We start from the raw sequence: 19071 nt of genomic DNA, 5'->3' as shown, positions 1-19071 counted from the left end.
CAATTGAAAGAAATACATTAAAAGTCAAAGAGTAGATATATAATCAAAAAGTGACTGATAGCATAGAGTTGTTTTAATACATATATCAAAATATAAAAGTCAACCAGTTAACATCATTACATGGCCCAGACGATAGATCCTAGTAAGAAACAAAAGTCAAGACTAACAACAAGAATCTAGTAGAGCTCATGACTGGATGGATCAGAGTCAGATGTATCAGAGATGGGGTGGGGAGATGAAGGATCACGACCAAGGACTCATCCTCTACCCCGTCTGCCTCTGCCACGAGTGGAGGTGCTGGCACGAGTAGGTGGGCGAGATGATCCTGAAGGCTGAGAAGCAATAGACTGAACTGCAAGAGAGAGCCTGATGGTGTCTAGAAAGTTCAGAGCTCTCGAAATAGACTGTAGCAGTGCAGTGAACTGGGTGGATGTATGCTCACTAGATCCTCTGATCTCTCTCCTCAGGAAATCAAATCCACTCTCCAATACTCTTCTAAGTTTGGCTGCCTCCGTAGATAGGTCTGAGACCTCAGTAGTGCATTCCTGCGGTCGTGGATGTGCCAGAGCTAACACTTGCCCCTGCAAGTCAAGAACCCTCCCAGTCAGTCTCAAAATGTAACCCTCGAGCTGCTGAATCCGAACTGACTGATCTAAGATCATTTGAAATACAGTAGAGATGTGAGGGATCAAAGTCTGATCAGATGCATCTAATGATGTGGATCCCAGTGCAAAAGCTGAAGTGCCCCACTATTGAGAAAGCAAGGAAGCTACACGCTGAGAGATCATCTCAATCTGATCATCAGCCAATCTGATCTTTGAGGAAAATGCTCTGCTGTCTGGCTGCTGGACTGGGGTGTGCCTCCTAGTGGACTCTAAAGGGCCAGTCTCTGGATCTGAAATAAACTGGATGTCTAGAGATACTGCCTTGATGTCATGGAGAGGTGATGAAGGACCTTCTTCCTCAGCTCTGTCCTCAACTCTCTCTTCTGCACCCTTAATCCAACCACCATCAGTCCTAGTAAATCCCATACGGTGCAAAGTATGTTGGTTGATGGTGTCAGAGTGAGAGAGCCTAGCTGATGCCTCCCCCTCAAAACTAACTCCAAACCTCCTGAAAACCAATGTGAGGGCCATACCGAAAGGCAGATGTGCCTTGGATCTATTCAGGGTTTCCCTCATGGCTTCTATCATTAATGCAGGGAGGTTTAGGGGGCTTTGGGTAATCACATGAAACATGCTGCAGATGTCTCGGTCTGAAAGGAGGTCATGTCTACCACTTCTTGGGAAGAAAAGCTTTGTTACCAATTGATGTAGAATCCTCATTTCAATGGACAGGATCTTGGCTTCTAGTTTATTTAGGCTTCCCAAGTAGGTTCCTCCTAAAATCACATTAATTCCCTCTTCCTTCACTGCGAGTTCCATGTTTGAATATCCCTCACAGGGCAAATGAAGAATCTCTCCCAAAATAACAGGATCTAAACAGATATCAATACCCTTAACGGTGGATGTTACTGTTCCATTGCCATAGCACAGATTCAGATAAAACTCTCTAACCAAATCTACATATGTAACTTCTTTAAGTGAACAGTAAAATCTCCAACCTTGATTTTTGATCTTTGAACCAATGGAGAACCCCTCTTTTTCAAAAAATCTGAAGTCAACATTTTTTTTGGGTTCTACCTTTCTGACAGATAGAGAAATTTTACTGGAGCTTAGAGGAGACTGAGAGGAACCTAGAGCAGATGCCGAAGCAGGAATGGAAGCAGAAGAGGTTTGAGAAGCTTGTCTTTTCATGTGCACGCCCTCTTCCAACTCACAGACCGATTTCCTTCTTTGAGGGAGTTTCATCTTTGGAGCCATTCTCACCACCAGAACAAGCAAGGAGACTTGGAAGATCAAATGTGTGAGGAGATAGAGGGTTATTAGGGGATGAAAAGGGATTTTTGGAGGAGAGAAACCCCGATTTGGAGGAAAATGGTGGAAGCTAGGGCATGCTCCAACCGCTCCAATCAAGGGAGAAAAATGGGAATAGCTCCTTTCCCAAGGGACGATTTGAGGTGGAGAGGTGATGGGAGAAAGATCTTGGGCTTAGACCTTGGATTTGGAGAGGAAGAAGAAGAGGACTATGGATTTTGGAGGGAGGAAGATGAAGATGGAGAGAGTCAGCTCATGAACGGGGTTTTTAATCAAAAAGAGATGAACCCGTGAGATGTTGGCCGAAAATTGCAAGTATGCCATTGGGTCGACCTTAGGGGGTCGACTCATGATTCACAAAATTTTCGGAAAAATATGAATAAATTTTGAAAAAATTCAAAACTCTGGGAGAAGAATTTTTGCTCTATGAAAAATTATGAGAATGATAATCTTGAGCTTTTAGGTCCAAGAGAAATGATGAAAATTGAGCTCAAAGAATTTTTGACATTGATTCCTTAAAATTAGAGAGATATTTAAGCAGATGGATCAAGAATTCTTAGTTCTCTCCTAATTTCATAGAATCTGTCTTCACTTAGGGCCTTTGTAAAGATGTTGGCTAATTATTTTTCAGTACAAATATAGTCAAGAATTATATCTTTATTTTGAACATGTTCTCTTATAAAATGATGTCTGATTTCAATATGTTTAGACCTAGAATGCTGAATTAAATTTTTAGTAAGATTTATGGCACTGGTGTTATCACATCTTATGGGTGTTTCATTAAGTTTGATACCAAAATCTTCGAGTTGTTGCTTAATCCACAAGATTTGAGCACAATAACTTTCGGCTGCAATGTATTCGGCCTCAGCCGTAGACAGTGCTACCGAATTTTGTTTCTTGCTAAACCAGGAGATTAGGTTAACTCTAAGAAATTGGCAAGTTTTACTAGTGCTTTTTCTATCTAATCTACATCCAGCAAAATCAGCATCTGAATATCCTAATAAATCAATTAGTGAGTCCTTAGAGTACCATAATCCTAGAGTTTGAGTACCATTTAAATATCTAAGGATTCTTTTAACAGCATTCAAGTGAGATTCTTTAGGATTAGATTGAAATCTAGTACACAGACAAACACTAAACATGATATCAGGTCTACTTGCAGTTAAATATAGTAGAGAGCCAATCATACCTCTATAATATTTTAAGTCTACACTTTTACCTTCTTCATCCTTGTCAAGCTTACATGAAGGGCTCATGGGTGTGCCAATTGCTTTGGAGTTCTCCATTCCAAATCTTTTGAGTAATTCCTTTGTGTACTTGCTTTGGGTGATGGAGATTCTTTTCTTTGTTTGTTTGATTTGGAGTCCGAGGAAGAATGTAAGTTCTCCCATCATGCTCATCTCGAACTCCCCCTGCATGAGCTTAGCAAAGTCTTGACAAAGAGATTCATTAGTAGACCTAAAAATAATATCATCAACATATATTTATATAATTAATATATTATTTTGATTTTTTTTAATGAAAAGGGTTGTGTCTACATTATCTCTTGAAAAATCATTATTTAGTAAAAAATTGCTTAGCCTATCATACCAAGCCCTAGGTGCTTGTTTCAAACCATATAGAGCTTTATTTAATTTAAAAATATGATTAGGAAAAGCATGATTTTCAAAACCTGGGGGTTGTTCTACATAAACTTCTTCAGCAATATATCCATTCAAAAATGTACTTTTGACATCCATCTGAAATAATTTAAATTTCATAAAGCAAGCATATGCAAGTAGAAGTCTAATGGCCTCTAATCTAGCAACAGGTGCAAAGGTCTCATCAAAATCAATTCCTTCTTCTTGATTATAATCTTTAGCAACCAATCTTGCTTTATTTCTTATTACATTTCTATGTTTATCTAATTTATTCCTAAAGACCCATTTTGTACCAATTATTAAATAATTTTTAGGTCTTGATACTAGAGTCCATACATTATTTCTTTCAAATTGATTAAGTTCTTCTTGCATTGCACTAATCCAATTATAATCATTTTCAGCTTCTTCAATAGTTTTTGGTTCAAGATAAGAGACAAAAGCACAATGATTAAATACATCTTTAAGTGAAGAATGAGTTCTTACCCCATGCATAGGATAACCAATAATTAGCTCCTTAGGGTGATTGTGAACATACCTCCATTCTTTGGATAGGTCATTTGTACCTTGAGGTTGTTCTTGATGTTCTTCACCTTTCTCATCCTGTTTGTCTTCATATTCCTCATCATCTTGAATTGTAGAATCTTTCAGAGTGATCTCCTTCATTCTTTCTATAAGAGGATCTGCATCATCAACACATTCATTCTTCCTTGAAGGAAGATCATTAGATTTATCAAAGACAACATGTATTGACTCCTCTACTACTAAGGTTCTTTTGTTAAAAACTCTAAAAGCTTTACTAGTGGAGGAGTAATCAAGAAAAATTGCTTCATCTGATTTTGCATCAAATTTTCCAAGTCTTTCTTTACCATTATTTAATACAAAACATCGGTAACCAAAAACATGAAAATAAATAATATTAGGTTTTCTTCCTTTCCAAAGCTCATAGGGGGTTTTCTTTAAAATTTGTCTAATCAAGGCACGATTTAAGATGTAATATGCTGTGTTAATTGCTTTCGCCCAAAAATATCTTGGAAGGTTGCTTTCACATAGCATGGTACGGGCCATTTCTTCTAAGGTTCTATTTTTCCTTTCTACTACCCCATTTTGTTGAGGTGTCATAGGTGCAGAAAAATTATGGCCTATTTCTTTTTCATCACAAAATTTTTCAAAGTCTTGATTTTCAAATTCAGTTTCATGATCACTTCGAATATTTTGAATTGAAAATTCTTTCTCATTAGTGACTTTTCGATAAAATTTAGTGAAAACTTGAAAAGTTTCATCCTTGTGTGCCAGAAAGAAAACCCAAGTAAAACGAGAGTAATCATCTATAATTACAAAACCATATCATTTTTCTCTTAGACTAGTAGTTCTAGTAGGTCCAAATAAATCCATATGCAAAAGCTCTAAAGGTCTAGAGGTTGAAATAATATTTTTGGATTTAAATAAAACTCTTGTTTGTTTACCTAGTTGGCATGCATCACAAATTCTATCCTTTTCAAAATTTAATTTTGGCAAACCAAGAACCAATTCTTTCTTAATTAATTTTGAAAGAGAATGCATGCTAATATGTGCAAGCCTACGATGCCAAAGCCAACTAGTCTCATTAATTTTGGCATTCAAGGATACTAGGCATTGCATGTTTATTTTGGATAGATCATTTAAATCTACCATATAAACATTACCATGTCTATGTCCAATAAATTTAATGCCATCATTAGTAGGACTAGTTACAATGCAAACAGAAGATTCAAAAATAACTTTATATCCTTTATCACAAAATTGACTAATTCTTAGTAAATTATGCTTTAAACCATCTACTAACAAAATATTTTTAATGTATTTAGAGGGAGTGATACCAATGTTACCTATACCGATGATCTTTCCTTTGCCATTGTCTCCAAAGGTGACCATCCCTCCATTCTTAGCATCAAGAGTGATGAATTGGGATTCATCACCAATCATCTATCTCGAGCATCCGCTGTCAAGATACCATTTTCTGTTTCCTCCTTGGGATGCTAGACACACCTGCAAGCAAAAGTCAAGTTTTTATTTTAGGTACCCAAGTTTTCTTGGATCCTTTTTGGTTAGTCATAATGGTTCCTTTTGGAACCCATATTTTCTTTACATTTGAGTTTGCAGATTTGTTAGAGAAGCAAGTGTATGACTTATGTCCTACTCTACTACATTTGAAGCAAGTAATATTAGAAGACTTGTTACTTAAAGAGTTTACATAGATATTTTTCAGATACTTTTGTTTCTTTAAGGGTTATAGCCAAGTCCAGCCTTATCATACATGGCCTTTTGATTTTCAAGAATCATATTAAGTTTATTTGAACTCAAGGTAAATTTTTCAACTAATGGTTTTAGCTTGGCAATTTCATTATTTAAACTTTGATTTTCTTGAAGCAGGGTGGATTTTTCAATTGAAATGCTTTTATTTTGTTTCAATAAAGATTGATTTTTCGATTTTAGATCTTTGTTCTTTATCCTAGTTTCTTTAGTTCATCAACTAAATCACAAAAAGCTTCATGCAGTTCTTCAAATGTAAAGTCACTAGGAGTTTCGAAAATTACCTCATTTTCATGTGCCATAATGCACAGGTTGGCTTGTTCAGTCGAGTCTTCCTCTTCGGAGCTTGAGTCATCACTCGCACTCCAAGTAGCCATCATGGCCTTCTTCTTGTACTTCTTAGGATCCTTCTTCAGTTATGGGTATTCAGACTTGAAGTGTCTCGGTTTCTTGCATTCATAGCAGATAAGGGGTTGGTCTTTATCCTTTTCTTTGCTCTGTTCTCCTTTTGTGAATGGCCTCTTCCTCATCCCTTGTTTTCTTTTTCTCAAAAACTTCTTGAATTTTTGGGTAATGAGTGCCATCTCTTCATCCTGCTCTTCATTTTCAGTGTCATCAGTTTCTTCATCTGGTGGAGCTGTGGATTTGAGGACAATTGTTCTCTTCTTTTTGACTTCTTCCTCTTGATGTTGTTTCATGCTCAGCTTATGTGTCATCAATGATCCAAGAAGCTCTTCCATGGGTAGAATATTCAAATCCTTGGTTTCTTGGATGGCGGTCACTTTGGCTTCCCAAGTTCTTGGCAAGGACCTGAGAATCTTTCTTACAAGCTCACTGTTAGTATAGGACTTATCAAGACTCTTTAAACCATTTATAATATCAGTAAAATGAGTAAACATTTTAGTTATGGACTCATCATGCTCCATTTTAAATAATTCATATTTATGCATGAGCATGTTAATTTTGGACTCCTTTACTTGATTGGTTCCTTCATGGGTTACTTCTAACCTATCCTATATTTCTTTAGCAGACAAGCAAGTAGAAATGAGATTAAATTCATTAGCATCAAGAGCATAATATAGAACATTCATAGCTTTAGCATTTAATTGGGCCATTTTCTTATCAACCTCATCCCACTCTTTCTCAAGTTTGGTTGATTCCACACCATCTATAATTTTAGTGGATGTGTGAGGGCCGTTCACTATGATACTCCACATATCATAGTCGAATGCTTGAATGAATATTTTCATCCGAGCTTTCCAATAGGTATAATTAGACCCATTGAAAAGTGGAGGTCGGTTAGTGGACTGCCCCTCGACTAGAGAAGTGCCGACTTGAGTTGCCATAGATCTTTGGCTCTTTGATTGATTAGATCAAAGTAGGGCTAGAGCACCGGGCTCTGATACCACTTGTTGCCTAGCTATGCAACCCAAGAGGGGGGGGCTGAATTGGGTTTCTAAAATTTTATGCTTAACTTATGTCTTATGAAAAATGTTTGACAATAGCTAAATAACTAGGGAGAGTAAAATTAATTCAAGACTAATGGCTAAATGCAAGAATGCAAGAGAATAATAGAGAGTTAAAGAAGAGCAATTAGGCACAACACAAATAAAAGGATTTATAGTGGTTCGATGCCAACCTTGCACCTACATCCACTCCCCAAGCTCCTACTTGGGAATTCCAATCCACTAATCTTGTATTCAACCCGAATACAAACGTCGAAAACTCCGACTCTAGCTATCCCAAGCTAGTCCACTTATTTTTTGGGTACAAGCCAACCCAATACACTCCGATTCAAGGTTCGGATCAACCTTCCTTTGTTTTGGAACCCTTCCAAAACAAAAACAATAACTCAAACAAAGTATAACAATGAATAGCATAAGTTAGTACAAAGAAAAGCTCCTTTAATGAGCGAATGAGACTTTAAATACACTTTACTCAAAGAGAAGAAGACTCTTTTTGATTTCCTCAAGGTGGTTGGAGACTTGAATGTGTACTTGAGGAGTTGGTGAGCTTGGATTAAAGGCTTCTTGAATGCTTTGAGTGAGCTCTTACTTAGGGCTGAAAAGTTTGCTTGAAATTCCTTTTTCAAAATCTCTCTTCTTGATTCTTCTTAATGATTCCCACCTTTTTGTCTCTTTTATAGCTTTAAGAAATGGTAGAAAATATTCTGGGCTGAAATAGAACCGTTAGACCACATTAAATGAGCATTAAAAGCACTTAAAATGGATTAAAAACTAGTCATTATGGAACAATCCCATCACAGGGGTCGACTCATGGGTCGACTCATGCCTGGGGGTCGACTTATGGGTCGACCTCTGTGGAAAAATATCAGAAAATGAGAGGGGAAGCACGGTTCTGTAAAATTGGCCCAAAATCCGTAGAGGTCGACTCATGGATCGACTCATGCCTTGGGGGTCGACTCATGGGTCGACTCACAGGGTGTGCCAAGTTTGTGCCATCCAAAAATTCAGCGTGCCAATCATCTCATATGCCATGAGTCGACTCATGGGTCGACTCATATTTTTTAAATATGAATATCTTTTAAAATATAAGTTCAAAAATAATAAAATTTTCACCAATGAATCACAAATATTTTGTTCTATCATTTGATGCTTTCAAATTAGGGTTTGGTAAAATTATAATTTTGCCCCTGAAGAGCAATAAGTCTTTTTCAAGCGAAAATCATTATACCCCTTCAAATGCTTTGTAATCATCCAAATCAATCCAAGGAGTAACACCAGCTTAGAAAAGGCTTGTCTTAATTCATGAGATGAATTTAAGACAACACCTGCTAATTCCTAGCACCTGCCAATTTCATTTTAGGACATCTATCAAAAGTTGACATATGGGTCTTAAACTGAAGAGGGCTCATTGGAGGATTTTTGTGGAGTATCCATAAGCTAAGCCACATCAAATTGGGTGCCATAATCAGATTATAGTGTGAGTCCAATTGGATTAAAGTGGGTGCCCCAAGTGGATAAGGATTGGAGAGTCTTGATCAATTTAAACTCTTGGGCGCCACCTCTATTTGTGCTTATCCAATGTTGGCACCATCTTTTGGAGATAAGGTGGGGTTCTTATCTGATATGATCAGATGATATCACTCTACTAATCAAAATATTTCCAAAATTTATTGAAATTTTTTGATTGGTTAAATGATGTGGCACTGCACAGCATACAGGGTCTATATAAACCCTGCTGCGCCTAGGGTTTCGAGGTAGAAATTATTTTATGCACAAAACCCAATAGCTACTGCACCCTCCCCTCTTCTCTATATCCTCCCTACTCTCCTTCCTCCCCTCTTCATGTCCAAAGAGTTGGACATCCATCTGGCAAAGATCCAAGGCGTGGTGATGCCTGGAACAGAAGGCTGCAGGACTTCTTCGACAGGCTGCTGCTCCAACTTCAGGAAGACTTTTGAAGATCTTTCTAATTAGATTTAGATCTAATTTTTAGAGCATAGATTCATGAGGAGAAGATGTTTCAGGTTCTACCTAAGTGGATATTGGTAGAGGCCAAGCGCTTGCGTGGCTACATCAGCACCTCGGACTGTGCAGAGATCATCTACAAGGTAATCAGATTACCCTTGAGGTATTACTTATTTTCTCATTCCTTTTAGATTTATTTTAGACTTAATATTAAATATAAAGATTAGATGTAGAGACTTAGATCTGAAATATATGTAGGATAAATTTTTTTTAAATTATTCCACCCCAGATTTGATGAAATCTGGAAGATCCTACGAGGAAAAATGATTTTCCTCCTTCAACTAGTATCAAAACCATGTTGTTGGCTCTATTTTAGATCTAATTTAGATCTAATTTTAATATTTATTTATCTAATATTAAAGATTTTAGATGTCACATCAGATATGATAGGATCTGAAATCAAAATATTTAAAATTAAATCTAAGAAGATCTAACATGCATGAGATGCATGACTTGACTAGGATTAGATGAATCCATGAATAGTCTTAAGTTTTATATTTTAATGAGATTTAAATATAAATTAAATCTAATTTATTCTCTATTTTTTTGATATTATAATTATTATAATCAGATCAAAAAATAAAAAAAAAATAATTATTTTATAAAATTGATCTGTTGCATGCCTAGACTAGTTGTAGAATTATTCTAGTAACTTGTCTAGAATAGTTTTTATTTTGAATAGTTTAATTTAAATTTTATTTTTTAGATATTATATATGATGGATCAGATCTGAAAGCATGTTAATTAGATTGATTCTTGATACATGAGATGTATGCAAAGCATGTATTAGTTAGATCTTAAATTATATATGAGATATGTAAATTTAGATCTAACTAGTTTTGTAGTTAAATTTATATTTTTGATTAAGGTGTTCCTCATGGCCGTCCGATCATAAGAACAAAGTAAAATTTTAAGACCCTCTTTTTTCATTCAATGGGGTGTTCATATGACATCCGGTCATAAAAAATCAAAACTTACTTTTCTGCAAAACCCTAGATCCTGAAATCCTAGGATTTATTTTACATGTTTTGTTTATGAATCCAAACTTAATTAATGAATTAAGCTTATAAAATTAAGTTAGATCTAAAATTGAGAATTTCAAATCTAAGATATTTTCATAAAATTGGGTTCGGGCTTAGGTAGCTCAATTAGGTCTAACGGTTGATCAAACCAAATCAAGAGTTGGTTAGGTGGGATCATGAAAGCTAATAATTGACCAGCCTAATAGGATTAAGTCTGGGTCAAGGTCGAATCACATTTAGATGTGACCCGATCAAGTTAAGACCTAATTTGGCTCAGAGGTTAGAGCCTGGATTGTGGGCTAACCCAATTAGTTCTGGTTCGATAATTTGGTGTCTAAGGTAAGTTGGACAGATTCGACCGAATGGTTTTTAATTAGGAGCTACTCGACTTGAATGCGTTCTTATCGAGTTAATGGCATATCCCTTCCATCGATTTCACTTACCTGGCCATATGTGTCAACCCAGTTCTAATTAGAGGTGGCTAACAATTCGAGCTGACCCATGCTACTAGGTTAGTCATAATTGTTATGACTATATCAAGTCAAGTTTAAAGAGACCTAAATCAAATCTCCCTAAGAAAATATTAAGTCTAGGTCTTCCACCAATGTGGATGTGCGGGCCCTTCCCGGGATTGATTTTTCTCGATGGGTTATAGTGGCTCAGTTGCATTGGAAAGACGCAATCATGTCCATTAGGCATTGGATGCTATGAATTAGAGGATGGGTTGGGCTCAAAATTCCAGATATGGTGAGGGACCCAATTAGATATCTAGTTCGTGCAAATGGTGGGTCTGACTTAACTAAGGATTGGAGCAATATCCCGGGCACGGTGAGCTTCATGAATTAGAGATCAAGTTTTAGGTGCACCATGATTAGAGAATCATTGGACAAGAGTTGTCTACTCATCGATTGACCCATCATCAATAACTGTTAGGTGAGGTGGTGAGCCAGTCGATGAGACCGCACCACCCACTAAAAATCACTGATCACGGAGATTTTTATATCTCTACCAAGGGAGTGTAGGGATCTGAGAAAATAGTGGGAGTCTAATTTGTTTAAAAGTAAAACTCCTAAATAAATTGGTTAAGTCTGATTATAAAATCTAACTAGAAACTTTTGACTCTCTACAGGAAATATGTCTACCTCAAACCCCTTGACCAAAATACTAGACACCCACAGATTGACTGGACCCAATTTCAAGGACTGGTTGAGGAACTATAGAATTATTCTGGGTTCCAAAAAATTGACTCATGTCTTGGACCAGGACCCACCTGCCATGCCAGCACATCCGACTGCTGAACAGAGAGCATCTCTGAAAAATTGGATGGATGATGATAACAAAGCAAGGTACTACATGTTGGGTGCAATGTCTGATAACTTGTAGTGCCAACATGAGAACATTTTGACTACCCGCCAAATGTTGGCTCACCTGCAAGAGTTGTTTAGTGAACAGAGTCGCACGGTCAAGTATCAAGTCTGTCAAAGACTTTTTAAGGCCAAGATACGTGATAGGCAGTAAGTCCAAGATCATTGTTTGACAATGATCAAGGATCTTGAGGAGCTTGAGAAGCTCGGTATCATCTTAGATAAGGATTTTCAGATTGATGTGATCCTTCAATCTTTGTTGATGCATATAGTCAGTTCATCATGAACTTTCATATGCATAAGATGCAGTGTACCTTGGCCGAGTTAATGAACATACTGGTTATGGCTAAGCTTTCTATGAAGGGTTCAAAAGGCTCAGTTCTTACTGTGGAGTAGACTTCTTTCAAAAGAAAGTCTTTTGGAAAGAAAAAGAAGTCTGCGAAGAACCAGAAGGTGGATGGCAAGAAGAAGAAGACAGAACCGAAAAAGAAGGCTGCTGATAAGAAAAAATATTTTCACTGCCAATCAGACGGTCATTGAAAGCGGAACTGTCCTCTGTACCTGACCACCCTGAAGAACAAGAAGGATGGTCCTTCTGGAGGTATGCTCATTTTAGAGTCTAATCTTACGATTTCTTCTGCATCCAGTTGGGTGCTTGACTCTGGTTCTAGTGCTCATTTATGCACTTCTATGCAGGGTCTTGAGGAGAGCAGGAGGCTGAGGGATGGGGAGATGATCCTACGCATCAAAACGGAGCAAGAGTTGCTATCGTAGCCGTGGGAACCTATCCTCTGCGATTACCGTTAGGATTAAATTTATTTCTTAGAGATTGTTATTATGTGCCTGCAGCAAGCAGGAATTTGATTTCTGTTTCATGTTTAGCACAAGAAGGCTATGTGATTAGCTTTCATAAGGACCATTGAAATATTTTTTATGAAAATAATAAAGTTGTAGATGGTTTTCTCATTAACGGTCTCTATCAGCTACATATTGATGTATCTGTATTTAATATTGAGCAAAATGTGAATGCCACAGGAATTAAAAGGCCTAGAGATAGTCTAAATGATAAGTATCTGTGGCACCTAAGGCTAGGTCATATAGTGGAAGACAGGGTTAACAAATTAGAGAAATCTGGGCTATTGAGTCCATTGACTTCCGAGTCATATCCAGTTTGTGAATCATGCCTTCAAGGCAAAATGACCAAGCTTCCTTTTGTGGGACATGGGGAAAGGGCCACAGACCTACTTGCCCTAGTACATATGGATGTGTGCGGTCCATTTGATGTGCCTGCTAGAGGCAACTACATCTACTTCATTACCTTTACCAATGATATGTCTAGGTACGAGTATGTGTTTCTAATGAAACACAAGTCTGAAGCTTTTGAAAGGTTCAAAGAATTCAGACATGAGATAGAAAAACAAACAGGAAAACCCATTAAGGTTCTTCAATCAGATCAAGAAGGTGAATACCTTAGTCAGGAGTTCCTAGACTATCTTAAGGATAATGGTATAGTCTCTCAATAGACTCCACCTGGAATGCCTCAACTCAATGGGGTTTTAGAACAGAGAAATCGGATCCTATTAGATGTGGTCCATTCCATGATGAGCTTCACGGACCTCTTCAAATTTCTTTAGAGACATTGTCTCATGACAGCAATTTATATATTGAATAGGATTTTCTCTAAAATTATTCCTACCACACCATATGAGATATGGCATGGTAAGAAGCCAAGTCTGAATCATCTCAGAATTTGGGATTGTCTGGCTCATGTCAAGAGACAGCAGGTGGACAAGTTAGAGTTCAAATCTTTTAGAGCTCGGTTCATAAAATATCCTAAAGAGTCATTAGGATACTATTTTTATATTTCGAAAGACCATAATGTGATTGTGAGTCGAAATGCTATTTTTCTTGAAAAATAGTTTATTCAAGATGGTGGCATCGGAAGAATAATTAAGCTCAAGGAGAATGTCTCCCAAGAGCAACGAGCTCAAGAACCTAAGGAACCCAATCAATTAGAACCAATCCCAACACAACCTCTTCCACCTCATAGATCGACTAGAATTTTCCATCCTCTTGAAAGGTACTTAGGTACCATACAAGAGGAAGTAGAAGAAATGTTCTCACAAAAAATGAGGCTCATGGTGATGACCCCAAGACCTATGATGAGGCGATATCAGATATCGACTCTGAGAAATGGTTAGAGGCAATGAGATTAGAAATTGACTTGATGCACTCTGGACCTTGGTAGATCCACCTGAAGGTATTGTACCTATTGGGTGTAAATGGATCTTCAAGAAAAATATAGGTGCTGATGGGAATGTGGAGACATTCAAGGCTAGGCTCGTAGCGAAAGGTTATAGTCAGTGTGAAGGCATTGACTATCAGGATACATTTTCGCCTGTAGCCATGCTAAAATCCATCCGCACATTGCTTGCTGTTGCAGTCTATTTCGATTATAAAATATGACAGATGGACATGAAAATGGCATTCTTAAATAGACATCTTAAGGAAGATATCTATATGGAACAGCCGCTTGGTTTCACATCCAGTGATGATGATCACAAGATCTGCAAGCTGCAAAGGTCTATTTATGGACTTAAGTAAGCATCTCGGAGTTGGAATACTCGTTTCAATGATGTGATCAAAATATTTGATTTTATCAAGAATGAGGAGGAACCATGTGTGTTCAAAAAGGTCAGTGGGAGCGCAGTTGTCTTCCTCGTATTGTACGTAGATGACATCTTTCTAATTGGAAATGACATTCCGATGTTGACCTCAATCAAAGTATGGTTGTCTAAGGAGTTCTCTATGAAAGATCTAGGAGAGGCATCTTTTATACTGGGTATGAAGGTCTATAGAGATAGACCAAATAGGATGCTGGAACTTTCACAGAAGATGTACATAGAGGAGGTGCTAAAAAGGTTTAGCATGAAAAATTCCAAAAGAGATTTATTACCTTTTAGACATGGCATTCATCTCTCCAAGAAGATGTGCCCTAGCATACCTGAGGAGATTGAACACATGAGCAAGATCCCTTATGCTTCGGCAATAGGGAGCCTCATGTATGCCATGATATGTACACGACCTGATATAGCCCATGCTGTGAGTGTCACAAGCAGATATCAGTCGAATCCAGATGAAGAGCACGGGACTTCTGTGAAATGTATCCTTAAGTACTTGAGAAGGACTAAGGATATGTTTCTAGTCTTTGGGAATGGAGAACTCCAGATTCAGGGATATACAGACTCAGACTTTATGTTTGTTATAGATGATCGAAAGTCAACATCTGAGAGTCTATTCATTTGCAATGGTGGTGCAGTCAGCTGGAAGAGTTCCAAACAGACGGTGATTGCTGATTCCACCATGAAGGCAGAGTACATTGCTGCATCGAAAGCTGCGAAGGAGGCATTCTGGTACAAGAAGTTTGCCACAGAACTTGGAGTGATGTCATCGGATGCCATACCTCTTTACTGCAACAATAATGGCACCATAGCCCTAGCTAAGGAGCCAAGGTCTTACCAGAAGTCCAAGCACATCGAGCGGCGATTCCATTTGATCCATGATTACCTCAAAAATAATTATATCAATGTCAAGAGAGTCGACTCCACAGACAATGCGGCAGACCCGCTGACTAAGCCATTAGGCCAACAGAAGATCGAAGCCCACCTTGAGAAGATGGGACTTAGATATGTAGCTAATTGGCATTAGGTTAAGTGGGAGTTTGTTAGATGTGTGCCCTAGATGCCAGATCGGCTGACATATTCCTGTACAGATCTAAGGAGAAATTTATAATTTTGACTATAAATGAATAAAAGGTTATTCTTCTATCACATTGTGTACATTGTATCTGTGATACATCCTTTGAGTTAGTAGAAATGTAAATTCATATTTTCAAGAGTTAAAAATTTAAGGCATTACATAACTAACTCATAAACAGCTCCTGACCATAGGATCATCATGAGGATGGTGATCGATCCAGAAGGTTGGTGTACGATCGCTTTCTTAGGGTAGATATGTTTTGAGTCTATGGTGTAGATGATAAACACTTAATTTAAGTCATTTAAAGCAAAAAATTATATTTAATTTATTTTATTTATTAAGAATTTGATGCTTCTTTTTATGTTTTACAGGAAAGGTGATCGTCGATACAAAGAGTCCGATTCGCAAATCAAAAAAGACTCAAGTTTGAAGAAAATTAGACTTAAAATAAAATTAAAATAAAAGAAAGATGCATACGGTATTATAGAAAATGAAGATACTATGCAAGGAACCCAAAAGGATATAGACGTAATTGTAAAGAAACAAAAGTTTCTTTTTGGAATCAAAAAGGAGCGTTAACACGTGCGCGGCGTGCGAGCGCGCGGGAGCGAGCGCACGGTGTGCAAGCGCGCAACAGCGAACATGCGAGCGTGAGGCGGGTGGACGCGCGGCCAGGCGCAAGGCAGCGGATGGCGGGTTCGTGCGGCATCGGGTTCGCAGGGAGATTTTCCTGGCGGACACAGCGGCGAGCAGATGGAAGGAAAAAAATATAATATTTGAAAATACTTCAAGAGGAAGAATTTGTATTTTCTTTATCTGCTTGTGATCTTTTCATCTCATCCATCCATCTTTTAGACCATAGTATTTTCTTTAGTCCCACATCGGAAAACCATGTAAAACTCCTCCCTCCTAATACCTATAAAAAGACTTTTGTACTCTCATTGGAGGGGGAGTCCAGAAATTCTTCTAGAGCCTTGCATAGAAAAATAGAAAGGGACTACTTCATGAGCAGCTAGGATACAGTCTCGGGAGTAGAGAAAAAATTTTGTAATGACACAGAGATGGTTTATTGTTCTAAACTTTCTTATATTTCTTTATATGCAATAAAGATTATGCTTTTTATTTAAATCGTCATGAGTTCTTTATTTGCTCTCTTTCATATGCTTTTATTTATGCTTTCTTGTTAGATTAATATTAGGAACAACTTTTACTTTTTGGAGACGTGCCGTGATCTACGAGTACGGGACGTGTCGAGAAAAGAAGAGTTGTTTACCTAGTACTTTCCGGAGATATGCCGTGATCTACGGATACGGGGTGTGCCGAGGAAAGATAGGTATTTTTTTAAAGATTAATCATATCTATTTAATTAAAAAAGAGATACAATTCTGCTAGTACAAAATTAATTCAAAACTTCGAGCTCTTTATTTTCTAATTACATCAATTTTAAAATAATTTATTTTTTAAATCAAAATAATGCTTCTTTCTTTTATTTTGTAATCTCAACTTAGCCCAAGGTCCCTGAAGATACGATCTCGACTCATCCTACTAACGTAGTGAGTAAAGTTATTTTTGGTGCTATCAATGACTTCGCATCAAATTTTGGCACCGTTGCCGGGGACCTTGGCACGGTTGAAAAAAAAAAAAGAAACCACTGACATTTTATAACACTTAACTAAAATAGTATAACCTCAAATATAAAAATTTCTAACTTGATTGGATACCTTGTTTCTTTGCATTGCATCTCCATAATTAATTTTAAGGGTGCAACCCATTAACTAAGATAAGGTGGGGATTTGATCACCCTTACTTGGCCCACAAATCACTCCCTTGCATTTGCATAACCTAGACCTTAATCTAAAATTAATTAGACGTTGACCCTAAGGATTTCGAGCTCATTAGGACAAGTGACCCTGAGAGTTGAACCAGGTTAGACTTGGTCAGCTAGCTGGTGTCTAGGCAAGTGGTTTGCGGGATGATTGGGCTCGAAGGAAGGTGGTTTTTAATTGGTTCCGTTCGCTGACCTGGCCAATTTAATTGGTGTTTAAGGAAAGCAATGGGGGGACTCCTACCAACCTTACACTTACCTGGCCAGTTGGTTGGTTAAGCTCCGACTTGGAGGGCTTGAAGGCTAACTACAGTTAGGAGCTGTCTAGAACTAGGGTAACTTTAGGATAGAGAGTCCACTACGTGCTAACTTAATTATAATTAAAATCTAACCACAACTAATTCTTCTATTAGTTTTAGGACTTCTTAGGATCTCTTCTTTAGAACTCTTTTTTCTCTTCTCTTCTCCTCTTAATAAAAAAAAAAAATCCTTAACAGACTAGGATAGTCCTACATAGACCTTTTAGTTGCATGTTAGGTCGACGATCACTAAAACCTGACTTGCAACCATTAGACGAAGAATTAGAAAAGACTCTTAGGACTATCCGAGTTAGAAACATGACTGCACCTGGTGAGGCTAATCCTCCACGCTCATTGAGAGAATATTTCATTCCATCCTCGTATACTTACTCTCCATGCATTCAAGCACCTCCAGTAGAAGCTACCCAATATGAGATTAAGTCTAGCATTATTCAAATATTGCCATCATTCTATGGACTTAGTAACAAGGACCCATACAAACACTTGGATGAATTTCTTAAAATTTGTTCCACAGTAAAAATCTAAAACTTCTCCGATGATGCCCTTAAGTTGAAACTGTTCCCTTTTTCACTTAAGGACAAAGCCAAGCATTGGTTAAACTCCTTAAACTCTATAACCATTTCAACTTGGGATCATCTTCAGAGAGAATTTCTTAAGAAATACTTTCCAATTGAAAAAATAAATCAAATTAGAAAAGCTATCACTAGTTTTTCTCAATTGGAGGGTGAACTTTTTCATGAGACATGAAAAAGGTTAAGGGACCTCATTCATAAATGTTCACACCATACTGTCCCTAAATGGCAACTTTGTCAGTATTTTTATGATGTTCTATCAGAGAAACACTGACAAATGGTTGATGCATCATGTGGTGGGATATTCATGCTTAAGAGTGAGGATAAAGCCTGGCAGCTTTTGAAACACTTAGTGAGAATTTCCTACATCATATGTCTGCCACCTCTAGAGAACAACCCATGCTTTAACAAAAAAGAAGTGGAATTTATCAGATTGGAAACGTCATGGATATCCACAGTAAGGTAGATGAACTGTCCCAAAAATTAGACCGTCTTCTAAATACTGGACAATCCCCGATTCCACCTAACCCAATCCAAGAAGTTCATGCATTGTGTGCAAGTCCGAACCATTTTGTTAGTGAATGCCCAGCCGCACCTCAATTTTCTGAGTTTGTGCACGAGCAGGTTCAGCAAGCTCAAGTCCAACAAGCTCGCAGACCAAGAAACGATCCATATTCGAACACTTATAACCCTGGCTAGAGAAACCATCCAAATTTTTTCTGGAGACCACAACCAGTGGTTGGCCCTACCGCACCTCGACCTCAATATCAGGACCCAACATATAGGCATGGACCATATCATCAATTTCAAAATGTTCCTCAACCGTCTACTACTGGTCACACAGCTCAGCTTTTGAGGAAAAAGTTTTGAAAG

The 19071-nt window shown here is 37.6% G+C and overlaps 1 non-coding gene across 1 annotated transcript; it reads right to left on the bottom strand.

The window, feature by feature from the left end:
• Positions 1-18311: 18311 nt before the first annotated feature.
• LOC140851375 (small nucleolar RNA R71) lies at positions 18312-18417 on the bottom strand. Its single transcript, XR_012134128.1, has one exon. It is a non-coding gene; the product is annotated as a small nucleolar RNA R71 (small nucleolar RNA).
• Positions 18418-19071: the final 654 nt, after the last annotated feature.

This window comes from Elaeis guineensis, chromosome 8 (genome assembly GCF_000442705.2).
Source record: "Elaeis guineensis isolate ETL-2024a chromosome 8, EG11, whole genome shotgun sequence".
NCBI lineage: Eukaryota > Viridiplantae > Streptophyta > Magnoliopsida > Arecales > Arecaceae > Elaeis > Elaeis guineensis.
This window is presented reverse-complemented; position numbering and strand designations above follow the sequence as displayed.